The sequence below is a fragment of the Chelonoidis abingdonii genome, chromosome 9 (genome assembly GCF_003597395.2).
Source record: "Chelonoidis abingdonii isolate Lonesome George chromosome 9, CheloAbing_2.0, whole genome shotgun sequence".
Classification (NCBI taxonomy): Eukaryota; Metazoa; Chordata; order Testudines; family Testudinidae; genus Chelonoidis; species Chelonoidis abingdonii.
Genome location: NC_133777.1, coordinates 46,972,633 through 46,985,906, shown reverse-complemented (window position 1 = coordinate 46,985,906; position 13,274 = coordinate 46,972,633). Strand labels below are relative to the sequence as shown.

Here is a 13,274-nt window from a genome sequence, read left to right as displayed (position 1 = left end):
AATATGGTTATTTCTATTATTTTTATTAATATTTGGAGAGGCATGAAGACTTCCTGCCAGGTTAGATTTTACTACTCTCCTCCTCTCCCCCACTTTAAACCAAACTGTTCTAAAGCCGAAACTCAGCGGACAGTCATGTCTTGGGGCCTGATTCTCCTCCCACTTACACTGCTGTAAAGCAGGAACACCACCACTGAAGTCAGTGAATTGCACGGATGTAACAGAGGAGAACGAGGCCCACGGTACGAGACCAGCACACCTCTGACATCAGGACGTTCCATAGACCGGTCACACCAGGTTTTGAGCCCTAAATAGCAGCAGCTGCATCAGGAATTTATAGTGCACGTCCTAGGCCATCCTCCGCCCTCCCCCGCACCTTATCAAGGTTCTTATACCACACCCACGGCTGGGATCTGCACATCGCCACCCTCAATTTTATCTCAAATGTTAGCAGCAGCTTTGTTTACATTACCAGACTTTTCAGAGTTCCCACTGCACAGTCACTATTTATAATCATCTCACATTCATGCAGACAACACAAGCCTCCTTTGGAGTGGTACAGGTGGCTTTAAGCCACCTTTCTGGCATCTTGATTCTGGGCAGCTGTGAGGGCCCAGCTAGCCCCCAGCCTCCCCAAAGTTGCCTATGGATTGTATTTCAGCCGAGAATCCCCATAGCAATTACTGCAATGAGCACATCCCCTATGCTGGGGCAACAGAGAGCTGCTTACACCATCTCCACGCTGCTCCGATGCTAGGGGAATTCTGCCCTGGCATGTCCTTATATGGCACTGCAGCAGCACGCCAAGGTTGGGGCATGGCCCTGAATCAGCCCTGCCATACACAGATCTGGACAAAATGGAGATCACACTGGGGGGTTGGGAGAAGCAGAGGGAAGAGCTGACTGAATTTAGATCACAACCCGAGACAGCCATTTGCAACACAGGTATTTCTAGATCCTCGGCTATTCCTAGATGCCCAGGTAGCAGTTGCGGCCAAGAGCACATTTTCCACTTGCACCTAGACATCAAGGTGCAACCTCTTCTCTCCAATGCAGGGACCTGGCCACCATGATCTACGTCTATGTCACCTCAAGATTTGATTGCTGCTATGTGCTGTACAGGGGCCTGCATGCTAAGGCCACCCTAACACTGTGGCAAGCGCACGGTGCCACTGCAGCCGTCTTGAGACACGCTGCATGTCAGTACCACGTTACCCCAGCGCTCCGGGAGCTGCACTGCCTGCCACCAGACATCTACGTGGAACTCAAGGCGTTGGCACTAAGCTATGAACCTCCGAACAATTTGGCATCCGTGACATCTCCTCTCTCCGCATGCCATGCTGCCGCGTCTCCACAGATTGTAACTGACTGAGCTGGAGCGTCCAGCTGGCAGGACATTCCGAGAGTGAATCCTCAATTCACCCCAGCCCTCGAGGCTAGCGCTACCCTTTCTGTAGCATACACAGCCTCTTCCCCACCTCCCCGATTCTGAGCTACTTTCCCCAGCACAGCAGCATCTCCATCAGATGGCAGTCGGCTCCGTAGGCATTACAATCGCAGCCTGGCCAGGCTTACGCCTCAAGAATGGTGTGGCTGGTAGAATTTATGAGGCCTCCCCAGCAAGCGAGCTGCCCCGGTGAAACACCGTCAGCGGCTCCTTAAAGCCACGCACTGTCACTGGGTGAAGGGATAGAGCCGGCGCTGTAAGGCCGCAAGAGTTTGGTCTCCATTCAGTGCTGAGTCTCTGCAGCATGGGGCCCAGCCAGCAGCTTCTCAACAAGTGTCAATTATTTATGAATTTTAAAGATGAGGAAGGGAGGGAGGGGGGGAAACTTACAAGACCAGAGCAGAAGCAAAGCAGCATCTTTCATTACATAACACCCCCTGCCCAGCCCCTTCTCGCTCATCCTCTCATCTTATCTCATGTGGTTCTTCGAGTCAGATAGGGGGCGGGGAACCAAACGATGAAGAGCACAGTGCCTGCTGCAAGGGGAAATCCTGCAACAGCAGCCAAGGCTGCAGCAGAGGAGGCAGCAACCGCCTTCTCCTCAGTACATCAGCTTGTGTGCTTGGCATTCGGAGGCTATCAATTCTGAGCCCCACCACAAGGGCAGTGAGCGCAGAGGAAGTCGGGTAAAGAACGGCGCATTCTGATTTCAAACCCAATTAGCAACTTTGCTGCACAGAAAAGGGAATTTGTTCCACCCATGAATGGCGCAGCCTTTGCCGAATCCACGGTCCCCGTTTCTAGAGACCTCCACTCAAGCTGATCCCCCTGATTCCAGGGGAGGACAAAGTGCCAGCTTCTTCCATGTCAGGAGAATGGGGAAAGGTGGCACTGTTTCTCACACAACTTGACTGGAAGCTGTGTAAGATCACTGAAATTAAAGCTAGATGAATCCTGGGGAATTATCTACAGTCTACCCCCTTTGGCCGAAACAGGGTTGTACCCTACAATCTTTTGTCCAGCAATCTGTGCTACTTTTATAGACAGTCTGCTTCTAAGTGTCCCATATAACAGGAGCTTCCTCCCAGCTCCTCTGGGAAAAACAGGCAGTAAAGATCTGTTAGCCAAAAAACCCATAGGCCAATTAAGAACATGAAGGGCAGCACTACCAAGAAGTCCTAGCGTGATAAATCCAGTCCGCCAGCACCGCCAGTCACTCCCAACTTCTGGGAAGAGGGAAAGCGCTGAGATTCTTACTCAGGTGCTGTCCATAGACCCTGTTCAGCAGTGGATAAAAGAGGAGAGGGCGCCAAGGAGAAGCGAGTATCAGAGGGGTAGCCGTGTTGGTCTGGATCTGTAAAAGCAGCAAAGAATCCTGTGGCACCTTATAGACTAACAGTCTATAAGGAGAAGGGAGTGACACTTACCTAAGCCAGGGGGAGAGAACAGCTGATTCTTTGAACCATGAAGGTGGAGCTCTGCTCTCTCCCATTTACTTAACTCATTACACAGGAACCCATCTATTGTATCCGCCTCTGGCTAATGGGAGTCGATACATTTGATGTTCCCCCTCCCCAGGGCTGCTGGAATGAAGGAGCACTCTCTCCCCCTTAGGCTACAACCTCCTGGCACTCTGAATGGAGAGTTATCTGCTGCTCTATCCCTTGGCTGCTGTAAGGGGAGTGCTTCGCTCCTCTACTCATCTTCCAGTACCCATTTCTGAGTCCTCCCCCACCACAAATCACTCCAGTGTCTGCCTCTGCTGCTGCGCACAGGTTTTCCCCAAGAATAAGCAATGCGAAATTGACCCGACTGTCACTTTCACCACTTCTCACAAGGCCCTGAATAGCAAGGGATAAAACTGACCAGAGTCTTGTCCATTTCAGACTGCCTCTGGACAAAGCTAGGAGCAGCTGTGGAGGCATGAGAGCTATCTTCCTGAGTCTACAGATAGACACCATCATATTGTCTCTGTCATAAATAGATAGCTAAGGGTTAAGGTTTCTTTTACCTGTAAAGGGTTAACAAAGGGAACCAAACACCTGACCAGAGGACCAATCAGTCGCTCCTCTACTCATCTTTCCAGTACCCATTTCTGAGTCCTCCCCCACCACAAATCACTCCAGTGTCTGCCTCTGCTGCTGCGCACAGGTTTTCCCCAAGAATAAGCAATGCGAAATTGACCCGACTGTCACTTTCACCACTTCTCACAAGGCCTGAATAGCAAGGGATAAAACTGACCAGAGTCTTGTCCATTTCAGACTGCCTCTGGACAAAGCTAGGAGCAGCTGTGGAGGCATGAGAGCTATCTTCCTGAGTTACAGATAGACACCATCATATTGTCTCTGTCATAATAGATAGCTAAGGGTTAAGGTTTCTTTTACCTGTAAAGGGTTAACAAAGGGAACCAAACACCTGACCAGAGGACCAATCAGGAAACTGGATTTTTCAAAGTCAGGAGGGATTTTTTGGGTCTGGGTCTTTTCTGTCTTCTCAGCTATGAGAAGGTTCTTTCTATTTCTAATCTTCTGTTTCCAACTTGTAAGTACAGGTAGAAAACAATATAGGCTTTTATGTTGGTTTTGGGTGTTATTTACATGTGTGTAAACTTGCTGGAATGTTTCAAATTGGATATCATTTTGAATCAGACTGTTTATTCATATTTCTTATAAGCATGCCCTGTATTGTCACTTGATGCAGAGTTTATATTCTTATGTCTTTTTCTTTCTTTTTATATTAAGTTTCTTTTTAGACTTGTTGAGTTTTCTCTCTGGGGAGGGTAAGCTCTGCAGCCACAGGGAATTGGTGGGAGGGGGAAAGAGAGAGAGAATCATTTCTGTTTCTTGTATTTTGGGGTTTGTCTCTTTGTGGATAGAGGAGACATGCTTCTTGGTATTGTGATATAAAGAGATTGCATCAGTACACTCAGGTTAGCCCAGAGAGGAAAAGTCTAGGCGGGAGAGAGAGGGGAAGGGAAGTGCGTTATTTCCTTGCCGATAAGACTCAGAGCTTCTGGGTCTTGGGGTCCCTCCAGGGAAAGTTTGGGGACCAGAGCGAGGCAGGTGCTGTATTCCTGTCTGGTGGCAGCGAGATAAGATCAAGCTGGTAATTAAGCTTGGAGGTTCATGCTAGGCACCACATTTTGGACGCTAAGGTCCAGATTGGGGAGTTAAGCTTATGATAGTCTCATATTTGGAAGATTCTTCCTAAGACAGAAATTTTCTTTTAACGAACGTTTAAATTGCTGTAGGAGGTTGGGCTAGCACTCCCCCCGACCCTCCATGTAAGATAATGCATCCTACTTATCATGAACCACTGGTTTGTCTACCATGGAATCAATAAACTTCAGCATCAGAAACGATTCCTAACAGTCAACTCATATTTCCCTTGCTTAAAGAGAGACTTAACTCTTAATAAAAATAAAAACAACCAAGGAATCACATCCTCTCTGAAAGATTTTATCTACCTCTGTTACAGAAACCGCCTACAATTACCATAACTGAAAGATCAGGTGAAAAAATATGTTTTTCTTGATCTCGTCAATGGATTGGCTGTGTGCCTTTAACGCACTTTGAATATACAGCCAGTTTCACTGCTTCTCTCCTGTTTATCAGTTTGGGAAGGCCTTTCACAGGCCACTAGGGTGGACAGAACATTTTTTAAAGTTGTTGTAACACCACAAAAATCTGCACTCGGGCAGGTGGAGAACCTGAACTATCTGAAATTGGTTTAGGGCCTCCTTGTACTGTTTGGGTGTTTGACAGTGTAACTGAGCAGTGTGGATGCCCCTACACCTTAATCTAGAACAGGGGTTGGCAACCTTTCAGAAGCGGTGTGCCAAGTCTTCATTTATTCACTTTAATTTAAGGTTCACGTTGCTGGTAATACATTTTTACTGTTTTTTAGAAGGTCTCTCTAAGTCTATATATTATATAACTAAACTATTGTTGTATTGTAAAATAAACAAGGTTTTCAAAATGTTTAAGAAGTTTCATTTAAAATTAAATTAAAATGTTGATCTTACGCCACCGGCCCACTCAGCCCGCTGCTGGTCTGGGATTCCGTTCACCTAGGCTGGCAGCGGGCTAAGCAGGGCCTGTGGCCAGGACCCTGGCTGGCAAGGGGCTGGCAGCCAAAATCCCAGACTGGCAGTGGGCTGAGCTGCTCAGCCCACTGCTGCTCAGGAGTTCCATCTGCCAGCTCCTGCCAGCTGGGATCCCGGCTGCCGGACCCCTTCATCCCGCTGCCGGTCTGGGGTCCCGGCTCTGCCCACATACAGTGAGTACTTACTTTCTCCCTGGTTCTGGCCATTCTCTTCCTCTCTCTGCACTGAGCTGAGGGTGGGAATGCACTGAGCACAGGGCTGGAGGTAGGAGTGTAGGGTCTGGCCAGGAGCTAGAATGAGGGTGGGGGCTCAGGATTGGGGTAGGAGGTTTGGGTGTGGACCGCTTACTTGTGCAGCTCCCATTAGGTGCGAGGGGTGGGGATGTGGGGAGTGCAAGAGTCAGGATGTGGGGGGTGCATGGGGTGTGGGGAGGCTGAGTATGTGGGGGGGATGCAAGAGTCAGGACAGAGGGCTGGGGCATGTGAGGGAGGTGCAGGTGTCAGGGTATGTGGTGTGGGGGGCCTGGGTATGTGTGGGGGTGCCAGAGTCAGGGCTGGGGTCACGGCAGGAGGGCGAAGGAGTCAAGCAGAGGGCTGGGTGTGTGTGAGGGGGGTACAGGGCTCAGGGCAGGGGGCTGAGGGGTGTGCAGGGCTGCAGGGCAGGGGCCTGGGGGGTTGCGGGTCTGCAGGACAGGGACCTGGGTGAGTGTGAGGGAGAGTCAGGGCAGAGGGCTGGGGGTGTGGGCTGGGGTCATGGGGTCCTCACGGCAGGGGCCTGGAGGGGATATGCCCCGATTCCACACACTCCTTCCCCAAGGCCCTGCCCCCGCTTCTTCTCGGCCTCCGCCCAGAGACACGAGCACGCTGACTCGGCTCCTCCCCCACCCCCTCCCTCGCAAGGGCCATCAGCTGATTGGGGGGCAGGAAGGGAGGGACAGAGAGAAGGAGGAGGGGCAGGAACCCAGCACACTGCGGGAAGAGGCAGGGGAGCTGGCAGGACCAAGCTTCTGCCCCTTGCCCCCATGGGAGGGGGCAGGTGGCAGAGAAGAGCAGGACGGGGTGGGCTCGGCAGGATTTTTAAGGGACTCCAGCAGGCAGCAGCGTGCCATTAAAAATCGGCTCGCATGCCGTCTTTGGCACGCGTGCCATTGGTTGCCGACCCCTGATCTAGAAGCACACTGGAATAAACTGCACCTGCATAACCACATTTTTCACTCTGTCTCTACATTAGGGGTTAGCACCAGTTTAACTGCACAAATCCAGGGCTTATTTCCCTAAGCTTCCCTCCATGTACCACTCCGATTCCTAGTGTGTGCACTCTTAAGTCAGTGTAAGAGCTGAAGTGTCATTGGTTTAGCATTAGTAATTTAGTTAAGTGAATGCACAAACAGTAGGGCATAAACCAACCCCAAGGTTCAGAACTTTACAAAAAACTGCACCTTTAACTCACCCTGCTAGAGCTGGGGATTGCAGCTCATACATGATCTCTAGCTCTGCCAAACACCATCCTGATCTGCAATACAAGGGAGGCAGATCACAGCAGGAGTGGCTCTTTGATTTGTACAATTAGCCAACCCATCAAGTTCCAAACAGGTTTTTTGTTTAACTTTCCTTTATTCCCAGCTTAATGCTTAACAGTAATCAGGACTCCTGTGTGCTAGGACAGCAAGTCGACCTACCAAAGAGGGAGCACTGTACACCTGAGAGTTGACACAGGTTAGAAAAGCATCCACCATCTCCTCTGTTTCAACTGCATTTTTCCAGTGAAGCTTCCTACCTACCATCAGCAGAACTGCACAAGTGTCAGTAACTGTAGAAGCGCTAGTATAGAAAAGGCATCTGCTGGGGTTTTAACCACCTACACCTGCTCTGACTAGTTCCTGGAAAAATGTTACTGTAGTTTGACAATGGTGGCCAGTTGCAGCCCGGTCTCTGCTAGTGCTCCCCATGCTGCTACAGATTGGTGGAGATGAACCAGTGGGAAACTTTGAGGGAGGGGCCACAATAGACACAGCCTCAGACCACACACAAAGCATACTTGTGCAAAGATTGTCCAGGGAAGCACACGCCATGAAATGAATAGGATTCACACGCAGAGGCAAATTCAGCCCTGGGGTAAGCGGGTGCAGCTCTGTCCAAGTCAGACACAGAATTAGCAGCCACGGCAACTGAAGGCCTCTGTTCATCTGCAGAACAGGCAGCAGCGCAAGCTTCCCCTCTACAACCCAACCACTATGCCTTATCACTGCTTCTTTAGGGTCAGGATCCGACTCAGAACCCTGTTTAATCTTTTGCTATTTAGGGTACAACAATATAAGTCCCTGCTCGCACTCAGGCTCAAGTCCAACCCCGCATTTTGTCTACAGACATTTCTGTCTGATTCAGGCCTGGGTCCCAGGACTTTGAAGGGGTGAAGGGTTTGAGCTTGAGGCCTGGGGACGGCTTGGGCTCATACTCCATTGTTTTGCAGTCTGGACACAGCTCAGGCCCAGGCCCCCCCAGACTCAGGTCCTGAGAATCCGCCAACACTATCCCACAATCCCATGGGACAGTGTTCTTTGTCCTGTCTATCCCAAGACTGGCCAATCAACATCCAGGAAACAGAAGCAATCCCCTCCCCCCGCCCCACATCATTCAAGTACAGCTACTCAGTGTTTAACCCAACAAAGGGGGCAGCAGTGAGCAATTTTGCAGCAGAGACACCTGCTCCTTTGAACTGGACTCACACCGCCTAGTCCTTTCTCTCTCTTTCAGCTGCTCAACAATTTTACAGATCAAGTTTTTTTTTTCCACTAAATTCTGGGAAAAGAACAGCCAATGGCAAAACTGATCTTAATTATGTTCAATTAGCCCCTTCGGCACCCTATCCCATTACACACTCGAGAGCTAAGAACACTTGCATCAAGGTTCTATAGCACCTCAAAGGCTTTGAACAGGTGGGTTATGAATGTACTATACAACTACAGGAGGCCTGTGCTTGTGATCCTGCAGTCGGAGCTACATGGACACACACATGCATCTGAGTGGGATCCTGCTGACTTCTGTAGGGTCCCTATTCTTGTCCTGAGTGGGTCTGCACAGGTGGAAGGATCCACTCACATGGATTCAACTGCAAGACTGGGACCATCGCAAGATGCCTAAGAGACAACAAAGGGATTACTGAATCAAAACAAGTAACCCTGCTGGGGTCAAAAATCCATACACCAAAGCTCCATCCCAATACAATTTGAACGAGCCCAGAGATAAGCCTTCAACATACAGAGTTAATGCTGGAAAAAAGGGGACAAGAGGAACATGCTGAATCTAAACCAGGGGTCGGCAACCTTTCAGAAGTGCTGTGCTGAGTCTTCATTTATTCACTCTAATTTAAGGTTTCGCATGCCAGTAATACATTTTAACGTTTTTAGAAGGTCTCTTTCTATAAGTCTATAATATATAACTAAACTATTGTTGTATGTAAAGTAAACAAGGTTTTCAAAAGGTTTAAGAAGCTTCATTTAAAATTAAATTAAAATGCAGAGCCCCCTGGACCAGTGGCCAGGACCCAGGCAGTGTGAGTGCCACTGAAAATCAGCTTGCGTGCTACCTTCGGCACCCATGCCATAGGTTGCCTACCCCTGATCTAAACATTGGTTCCACTGAGTCTGGTATCCTGCCTGCGGCACACACCACACTCCTGGGGAGCCCCCCTTGAGGTACACAGCTACAAGTGCAATTGTGTATGTGTGTGGTGCAAGGAAAAATTCCTTCCTGACCCCTGAGGTAACCAGTTTATGCCATGGAGCATGAGATTTGATTCCTGTTCTACTACCAGGCAGAACTCTCAATGATAAACAGCCAGACAAGCATTCAGACTGGTTTTAATCCCAACTACCCCATTCGGCTTTTTGATCTTCCACTGACAGCCTCAAATTCCATTGGCCGACTACACTGTGCAAGGAAACAGTTCCTTTTATGTATTCTCAATTCACTTGGCCATCGCTCGCAGCGCCCCTTGAACCCATTTTGTAATGTGATATGAAAGTTTTCACCGGCCCCTTCATAACCTTAAATACCTCAATCAAGTCTGCCTTCCACTCACCTCAATGAAAGTTAAATAACATGAGGTATTTTAAGAAATCTCATCATACCTCGAGTCCCATGAAACCTATGCTCAGAGCATCAACAAAGGCAGCACTGCTGCGCTCACCCATCACGGTGACATACAATAATGGCTGCCAGGGGATTGCTCTATGATGGGAGTGAGGGCAGTAATATAGACCTGCTGCTTGTCCTACAGACAGACCATTCAGTTTGTAGCAATATGACTCGCCTACTGTTGTGGGGGCAGCGAGGGGGGCGAGGAAAAACCCAAACTCTCCACAATCAACAGCTTTGTTGGTCTCCACAATGTGGCTCTGAAAGGCTAAGACTGGTGAGCGCTGTAGCACTGCTGTCTGTCTACAAGGAAACGCACATTAGGTGACAGCAGCAGCCTACCATTCATACTGAGCCAACACGTATTTCAACAGAGCCAGGAGTTCTAGGGCCCTTGATCCTTGGGCTTAGAGAAACCTCAGTGAATGGAATCAAACCAACCTAGGGGCCCCGGATCCCCATCCATAGCTCCAAACACATGAATCTTGGGTTAGAATGAGCTCTGCATAAGCAACCCCATTCTCTGGGCTCCCAGGCTCACCATGGAAAGGAAGAAACAGTGGTCAGCGTGGGGAGGAGGGAGTCCCCATTGTCTCAGCGGCTGTCGTCTCGGGCACTGTCAGAATGGCTGTGAGAACCGAGTGCGATTGTCGCCCTGAGCAGCTACAGAAAGGGATGGGCGGCCATGGAAGGGTCAAGGTTTTATCCAGCGAATCTCCCCCTTCCCACCCATGCGGTTAGAAGCCTCCTAGGGCTGCAGAGGAAACTTGCAGTTTGACCCTCCATTTGTTTGGGAGGGAGGAGTAAACCAGTAACCCAACCATTCAAATCTACTTCAGCCACAAGCTGCCAACCACAACACATTTCCAAACCCAAAGTACTGGGGTAACAAACGGATACATCTTATTCATGCCAAAATCACCTATTCAAACACACCCTGGTCTCATTATGGGAAGAAAGGAGATTTTATTTTGGGAAGAAGGGGAAGAGAGCGCAGGCCTAGTCCAAATGGGAGAGTGACTGAAGCCCTCCAAACATCCACACGCAATCTGAAAAGTCATTTCTCTCCCTGCCTCCCCATTCGGCAACCGCTGACAAACTGGGTCTAGGTGCCAAAGCTGGTATTGCCCCAGGCAGATCACTTCAGGGGGCATGGCCAGGAAATCATTCATCAGTGACCACACAGGGGTTATAGGCCTTCTGCGAAGTCCCAGATGGCTCTCTATGCCTGGGCTGGAGTCAGCGGGCAGGGCTATAATCCCATCTGAGCATGGGGTGCATCCTGAGTGACAGAGCTCCCAGGATTATTCAGACCCACTAGAGGAATGGAAGTTGGGGTAAACTATGATCCTGGGGTACATCCACCCAGGTGCAGTCTGGGGGGGCTGTGGAATAGCGAGGAGGAGGATGCAGCCTCGGTCCCTACAGTAACCACTTCCAATCCTCCCCAAAGTGAGAGAGTGGTGGGGGTCTCGGGTACTCACCTCTCCACAGGCTCCGAGTTGCCTCCGGCTCCGTTTCCCCGTCGGGGAGCCGGCTTCTCAGCGTGGGGCTCAGCCAGCTGCCGGATATTCCATGCGGCGGGGGGGTCCCCGGGCGCTGCTGGGCCGGGGACGGAGGTGAGGGGAAGCGGGAGTGGTACAGAGGGGTGGGGTCGGGGTGGGTGTTCGGATAGCAGTGGGACTGGGGGCAAAGGGGATCGGGGAGAGGGGGTGGGGAAGAGGAAACAATGTAGCAACGGCCGACTGGAGGATTCCAATTTCGAACGCTGCCGGCTTTCTTGGAACGCGGCGAGCGTTCGATCCCGGAACGCTGCAGCTCCCGGGGTTCGGAGCGCGCCGGGAACACTGCAGAAGGCACGGGAAGGAGCAGGGGGGTTCAGCCCACTACCGGCCTGGAGGGAGCGGGGAGGCCCTGTGCAATCCCTGGGGAAGGAGGCGGTGCGGTCGGTGCGGGGCTCGCTCTCTCCCCCGCCCCGCTCCCTCTCGGGCACAGTTGGAGTGGAGCTCGCAGGCCTGGTGAAAGGAAACAGAGCCCGGGGCCGGACCTGGATCCGTCCGCCTCTAGCACCGCGCCTGCGCCGCCAAGGCTCGCCCAGCTCTCAGGCGAGGTGTGGGCAAGGATGGTGCGCCACCTGCTGGACATGCCGGCGCATTGATTCGGGGGGGCGGAAGGGGGAAGGGGGCTTACACATTGGACGAGGGAGGGAGAGGCGGGAGATAACTGAGTTAGTAAAGAGAGGAGGCCGAGGGCAACAGGTTTGAGACGCCTAACTGGTGGTGGATGGGGTGGTAATGTTTTGTCCTGCAGGCTGCGAAAAGCTTGCTCAGTGGTCTGATGCTTGTGCCGGGCATGATGACATCATGCTAAGTCACGTTTGCACAGGACTTACATGACCCCAGATTGACTCTGGATCCGTTTAATATTTCCCTAGGTATATCCGAATCCATCTAGGAGCGTCCTAACCTGCCCGTCGCTGTGGTATTTAGGCACCTTATACACACGTTTCGAACCACATTGGGTCCATCTGAAAGGACTGTATTCTTTGTAGTTGATGCTGCTTCTTGAAGTGTGGTGGTCTCCCTTTGTCTCCACGTGGGAAATCAGCTATTCTACAGCTGTTGTCAGTGACAGGTGGCTTGCTCAGAGGACATGTCCTAATGGTGGCTCTCACTGATCTTTGGTGGTTGGGAATGCCACAGTCTGACTCCAAGTCCTTCATTGTGGACTCCTTCAACTGCAGCACCTCTGCTGACCACAGCTGTCACAGGGGAGCAGTGAGAGACAGGCTCCCCCATAACTTTTTTTGGCCTTTGAAGAATAATACCACATCCTAGAGGCCAATACCAGGAACTGGCCAGGGAGCCAATACAGAGCTCAGAGCGCTGGTGTGACGTGCTTTCCTCAGTCTAGTTCCGGTCCTCCAAAGCCGACCACTGTTGTTGGATTTACTGATGCTGCTGCCCGGCCTGGATAGTAACAAAGACATGGATCAGAGCGGCTAGGTCTGAGACTGCGAGGAAGAAGTGCAGCCTTTTAGCGAACTGGAAACAGGCATTTCTGGTTACACCTGCTATTTGAGCATGAGGGCTTCTTTGTTATTATTATTATTATTGTAGCCACTGGAATGGGAGCCGCATTGTGCTAAGTTCTCTCCAAACGTAGCATAACAGAGTCCCAGCTCCAAAGAGCTTAATAAACAGACTAGAGAGCAAAGGGGAGGGTACAACAGACAAGCAAAATATGTTATGAGTCGAGTAAGGTCACACCAAGATATTATGGTGATTAGCAATCTATGAGTACCTTAGCTACAAGGGATTTGCACAGTTCATAGCACAATGGGGCCCTGTTCCTGACTGGGGACTCTGGGTGCTACTGCAAATACAAATAAATAATAGTAGGATATTATTGTGCACCACCTTGGCAATCAGGTCAATCAGAGGGTAAATACCTACCACCACATCAGCTGTCACAACTGCTTCTATTTCCTCAAACAACTTCTCCCTTCCTACAGTATCATTTCTGTTTTCCCCGCACTGAGGCTGAACCAGCTCTGCTTCTCACCCACAAACTTCCCTCACTCAGG

At 50.6% G+C, this 13,274-nt stretch overlaps 1 protein-coding gene across 1 annotated transcript in view; it reads right to left on the bottom strand.

The window, feature by feature from the left end:
• The window catches only part of CSK (C-terminal Src kinase), a 64,679-nt gene extending 52,907 nt beyond the window's left edge, over positions 1-11,772 (bottom strand). The window contains exon 1 of the mRNA XM_032799788.2: positions 11,173-11,772. The gene's annotated coding sequence lies outside the window, so the exon portion shown is untranslated. The remainder of the gene's footprint in view (positions 1-11,172) is intronic.
• Between the last annotated feature and the right edge of the window lie 1,502 nt (positions 11,773-13,274).